The 6,060-nt window shown below is 41.5% G+C and overlaps 1 long non-coding RNA gene across 1 annotated transcript in view; it reads left to right on the top strand.

Annotated features, from left to right (window-relative positions):
• The window catches only part of LOC107046459, an 87,104-nt gene extending 81,244 nt beyond the window's left edge, over positions 1 to 5,860 (top strand). Inside the window, exons 2-3 of the long non-coding RNA XR_001461564.1 lie at positions 4,448 to 4,640; positions 5,786 to 5,860. This is a non-coding gene — a long non-coding RNA (uncharacterized LOC107046459). The remainder of the gene's footprint in view (positions 1 to 4,447; positions 4,641 to 5,785) is intronic.
• The last annotated feature ends 200 nt before the right edge of the window (positions 5,861 to 6,060 follow it).

Raw genomic sequence — 6,060 nt, 5'->3', positions numbered from 1 at the left:
TTTAAGGACTAAAAAATCGAGACATTTGGATCTTAAAATAAGACCCGAATTTTAGTAGTGTAGTTGAATGTTCGATTAATGCTATTCACCCAAAACTTTTGTTTGTATATGATAAAAGATTGAAAAAAATTATTGAGAAAATGCCTGGGACATGCTATACGCCCCGCTATACGAGTCACGAAGGGCTGACCANATTGAAGAAAATTATTGAGAAAATGCCTGGGACATGCTATACGCCCCGCTATACGAGTCACGAAGGGCTGACCACCACTCAGTGAGTCCTGGTGACAACATAATTTTGATTGCGATGACTAAATATATTGCATCCCAATGACTCGCTGGGAAAAGTATTGATTGCATTCTATACTAGTGTTATATTCCCGCTTCGAGTTGATTTATTCTTCACTCTACATAGTTTTGTGCCAGTTACATGAAATTTTCAGTTGGTTTTGATTCTGAAAATCGAGTCGTGAGATCTATAAAAGAATACTGTGATCGTTACACAACAAAATTGAACACAATACTAATAAACCTTGACACTCAGAAAATAGTGATAGGGACCGATCGTTTTTCTCTCAGTGTATCGACCTCGTGCAGGTCTTCAATCAGATACCGGTGGCCATGAACGACGTAAATAAAGCGGCCATCATCGTACCGTTCAACCTGTTCGAATTTCCGTTCATAACGTTTGGACTTCGAAATACCGCGCAGACATTTCAACGGAGCGGTCCTCCAACAACGACGAGAACAGCTCTGGGAACCACTCGCTTTCTTCAGCCAGAAACTGCGTTGAGAAAACACTGCCCCTACGACCGAGACATTCACGCTATCCGCGGTACCGTGTAAAAGTTTCGCTACATCTTCGAGGCACAGCATGTCATGATCTTCACTGATTACAAGCCGCTGCGTCACGCTTTCGCTCAATACCCCGACAGAGCGACGCCAACAATTTCATCGCCTGGATTTCATTGGCCAGTTTTCTACCGACATCCAATACGTGGCCGGCAAAGATAACATTGTCGCCGATGCTCTCTCTCGTATTGACGAGATCTCTGCAGCAGTCTCTACGAATAAGCTTGTCGAAGCTCAAGCCGCTGACGAGGAACTCCAACAAGGCCTTCAGGGTCAACATCACGACGTTCTCACCCTGCGACCAGTCAACATCCCAGACTGCGCCACACCAATCTACTGTGACCTGAGTGGCAATCTGATTCGTTCTTTCATTCCTGCACCGTTGGGGAAGAGAATCTTCGACGCTCTCCACATCGTCAGCCATCCTGGAGCACGGGCGTCAACGAGACTGATGACACAACTCCACGGCTGGCCCAGCATCAACCGAGACTGTCGACTGCGGGTCTGCGCATGCCTAGCATAGCAATGAAACAAGGTATCTCGTCATGTCTCATCCTCGATTCAAAATTTTCCAGGACGCACGCGGCGCTTTGAACACATTCACGTGGACATCATCGGACCACACGTCTCGTCCAAAGCGCGTCGGATTTCACTAAACTATACCAGCTGTTACTGCCAATCGACATTATTGATTTTTCTTTTAGTCTCGTTCTGTTTTCTTTTTTTTTCACAATCAATTATTATTCCGAAATTCATATAACGCGTCTTGAATGTTCTGTATTGTTACGTTCGAGCCAAACAAAAAGTATTTAGTCCTCAGGCACCCGACCAAAATATTCAGTCCGATTTCGAAATTCGATGTAAATACATCTCCCGTACCAAATCCAACGACTTTATTATTTCAACCATTAGTCTTTATTTCGCTACCTGCACTTAACCGCCACAAAAAAAATTGATTTGAGCGTAAAAAATTTGTTGTTTAAGCATACAATATAATTCCATTTTGATTGTAAATGCCGCTGTTTAAGCCCTGAATTTCGATTTTCATGATGAAAAATCCATCATGAAAAGTCACCAAACATGATTTTAGCATTACGTTGAAATTGCGAAGTAATTTAGCAATGTCCGTATGGACTACCGATGATTGCATTGACCAAGGTCTTGATACCTCAAAAGCTTTCCGTGTCGCCTTCAGCCTTTCTTCAATTTTTCCTTCAGTCATTTGTTGAATGGTTATGATCACCTCCTCGATGCCCTTTAATGTCATAGAACAGTTGTTGTATTCTAGAAGATTCCATAATATAAATATGAAGTAATCCAATAATTATGAAGAAATTAGGTATTTACCGAATCAGCATCGTATTACAAAACGAAGCCGTTTTCCAATACGAATACAAAGACGAATCAAGGCAAGTGTGCCACGGTTTTGGATAAAAACCGAGAACACACTGGACTCGGGGCTGATTTCCAATGCAGCTCATTATTGAGTACATATTTTAGTCGATAATGCCAGAGCCGGATGTTTCGGGGATTCAAAATCTGGACACTCATGGGATTTTGCAGGGTAATGGAACGGATCAACGAGCGGAAGAGATGTTGAAGATATTGGACAATGCGCAGGAGAGATTGAGAGAAGAAGCTCAGGAGCGGAGGCGTTTAGAAAACGAATTACGAAAGGCTTGGGCAGAGATTCGCAATCGTGATGCAATTGGGGTAAATAATCCACCCGTCAATAGTGATGGTCATGGCCGGAGGGGACTCATAGACCTGAAAGGTGCCTTCAGTTGGTACATTCATTTAATGGCGAGAAGGCCCATAAATTAATACCGTTTTTGGGGTCGTGTGAGGGTGCAAAGGACTTATTGCAGCCTGAGTTACATTCTACACTCCTCAAAACTAGCATGAAAAATAAATTGACTGGAAAAGTATTTGTGCAACTGAAGCATAAAGTGATAAATAGTTTTGGAGAATTAAAAGTGGAATTGGAGGCATTATTCGGCAAAACCAAGTCACTTCGAAATCTTGAAGAAAAACAGACGATTCAAGAAACGAAAAGGAAGTCGAGGAATTACGCTTTCCTATCAATTTTATTTGCATCAATCATGCTAGGCAGCATGATCCCCGTAATAAAGGGGGAGGGAGACTACACCGTTAACGAGTTCGTCCACACCTCAGGCCTACAATTTGAATCCTTAGGTAGATTATTTTTGAGCAATCACATATGGACCGTTGCAGCGACAACAGATGTGACTCCTTGGTTACGAAGAGCGGATCAACTCAAAAATCACTATACATTCACACAAGTTTTGTTCTTGAAAGCTAGAAGATCAGGGGACAATTTTCGGACGATTTTACGAGAACGAATACTGATTCGTTCATCCTAAGATGAACTTGACTCTAAACGAGAGAGAAGGATAACTGAACCTGAAAGATGTCCATCTCCGCAGTGTAGTACGAGATGTCAAGCAACTCCAAGGACTACAGGCAGAATTGGGATAAGAAAAGAGACGTTTGGAAACAAATACGACGTTCTTGGGCTTTCCAGAATACTTCACGCATCCAGTTTCAATAATCTCTAGTGCAACCACATAACTTCTTATTATTACAGTAATGTCACTTTGCTGTTGGTGCCGACGTACTGGCTCGGTACTCAGGTAACTGACTGGAGGGACGGATACAATGTCTTACCCACGGAATTAAAAAAAAATAATAATAATGATATAGCAGTTAATATTTAAATATGTAAAAATGTATAAATTGAAAAATTACGATAATTGAAGGCGAGGAAAAATTCCAAGTATAGGAATTTTCTTCTCTGGTTGGGAGTGATATTGTATTCCAGAATATTCCATAACATAAATATGAAGTAATTGAATAATTATGCAGAAATTAGGTATTCACCGAATCACCATCGTATTACAAAACGAGGCCGTTTTGCAATACGAATACAAAGACGAATCGAGGCAAGTGTGCCACGGTTTTGGATAAAAATCGAGAGCACACTGGACTCGGGGCTGATTTCCAATGTAGCTCATTATTGAGTACATCTTTTAGTCGATTTTGTATTGAATTAAACCGTTACACTTTGAGTTAGGAATAAAGTAACTTTATTATATGAATTGCTGAGAATGAGTCAATATTTCCTCGTCCATTCTACCACACACAACACAGTTTTTGAAATAGCGCACAGTTTGAAGCGGATAGCCCGATATTTTCATTTTTCATATTTCTGTCACTATTTTTGGTGCGATAGAGAAATAACCTTAACACTACTGACATCGGTGGCCGAGTGAGCTAGACGCCAGTCTAGTGTGCGAAAGCTTCCGAATTCGATCTCAAGTGGAGCTGAATTGTTTAATTTGAGGCTCCGGCGAGCCGGAGGTAGCTAATAGAGAAATCGCCTGTACCGACATGGGCTTCCTGTGGTTACCTATGCTACTCCTATGTTCTACATGAGTATAAATACGGTACAGTGTAGAATCCACCGTCGCATGCGTAGGGTCGGATAGAGTGCCAAATGGGTCCCGAAAAGGGACTCAAAGACCTTAAAATAGAGAAAAAAAATTAACACTACATTTCATGTGAATAATTTCAGGGAGTAATTGTTTATGCTGATCCACCGACAGCATGCAGTGTGATAGCCTCACCACCAAAAAATACGAGTTACAATGGAAATTGGATTGCCTTGATAGCCAGATACAATTGCAGCTTTGAAATAAAAGTTCGGATGGCACAGGAAGCCGGTTACGATGCCGCCATAATTCATAACGTTAATAGCAATGAATTAGGTACAGTCAATAAAATTATAATAATTCAATTCGAATTCTCCTGGTTCGCTGAATTGTAAGGCCCAAAAATTATCACAATAAAATCCTTGCACTAACGAGAGCCTAATGAAACGAGGCAAGGGTGATCTAAAGAAGAAAACTAACTCACTAAATGTTGCAAAATACGAGGTGGTTGACGATTTTGGGCGCCGTTAGGTTGTTTGACGAACCTGTCCTGTACCCCGACGGGCTTGCAAGATGGCGGCATACCAGCATCTTGCAAGCCCATTTTCTATTTACAATTGAGCGAGGAGCTTTCACGCAACTGAAATTCACTACCATTTGGGTAGATTTTCACCTTTTGCCATTGAACCAATAATAGTATATTGTGATATAAGGGCAATAAATGGCAGGTTATGACACGAGCGAAAAAAACCCGCACCGCCCAGTCGGGCTTCGCATCCGGGTCTCCCAGTTACACGCCGGGCACTCTCCCAGCTACCCCGAACTACGGAAACTGTCTCTCCAAATTCGCCTCACAACACCACCTAACCGCCTTTAAGCATTAAATCAATTCAAAGAGAGTTAGAATTTAGAAAGAAAAAAAACCCGCACCGCCCAACCGGGATTCGGACCTGGGTCTCGTCCTCGGTTCGTGCAGCAAACTTCACACGCGTCATAACTTGCCACTTTTCGTCCGAATATCACATACTATTTTATATCCAGGCTACAGTCAAAAGTGCGACAACTTTTAGAGAGGCCAGTATCCCTCTGGATGTGGGCGCAAGACGGGGCTCCAGGGGGCGAAGCCCCCCCCGCCGCTGAAGAAAAACCTAATCATCACTAAATGAAAAATAATAGATTTTCAAACCCCATAATCTTTCACACTCCCTAACCAATTTTCTTTGCATGAAACAGAACTTTTTTCTACAATTTATTGATAATTTTTGATTGAAGGAAAGCCCAACTATTCCAAAGAGAATAGATTATTTTTGAAATACAATCATGTCATTTTTAATTCACTTTACTTGAACGATAAAAAACTGTCTCCCACAACTTTCACATGATACTTCTCTCAATTTGTTGAACATAATAAACTTTATTTTGATAAAAAATACTCTTCGGTAACCAACGTCAACAGAACTGAACGCCATTGCCCATTGCAGCTCTCGTCATAGCGCAGTGCTTGCGACGATCCCTACTGATGTCACCAGCAGCGCTGGTGGTGCTTGTTTATCGCCCTAGACGTTAATCAACGCATCGCGGAATTGCTTAATGCATAAGGTTATAATACGCAACTTATTGGATGCAAAACAAAGCAGTAAGTCGCACTTTTGACGTAGCCGTGACATAGACAATTTTCAAGATAAAGGGGACAGTTTCTGATCACTTAAGTCCAGGAGAATCTAGTAATTGATCAAATTTATTTAGGGGCATTATT

The sequence above is a fragment of the Diachasma alloeum genome, unplaced genomic scaffold (assembly GCF_001412515.2).
Source record: "Diachasma alloeum isolate Michigan unplaced genomic scaffold, Dall2.0 Dall_scaffold_01405, whole genome shotgun sequence".
Classification (NCBI taxonomy): domain Eukaryota; kingdom Metazoa; phylum Arthropoda; class Insecta; order Hymenoptera; family Braconidae; genus Diachasma; species Diachasma alloeum.
Note: the sequence above shows the minus strand (reverse complement) of the source record. Positions and strands in the feature narration are given on the sequence as shown.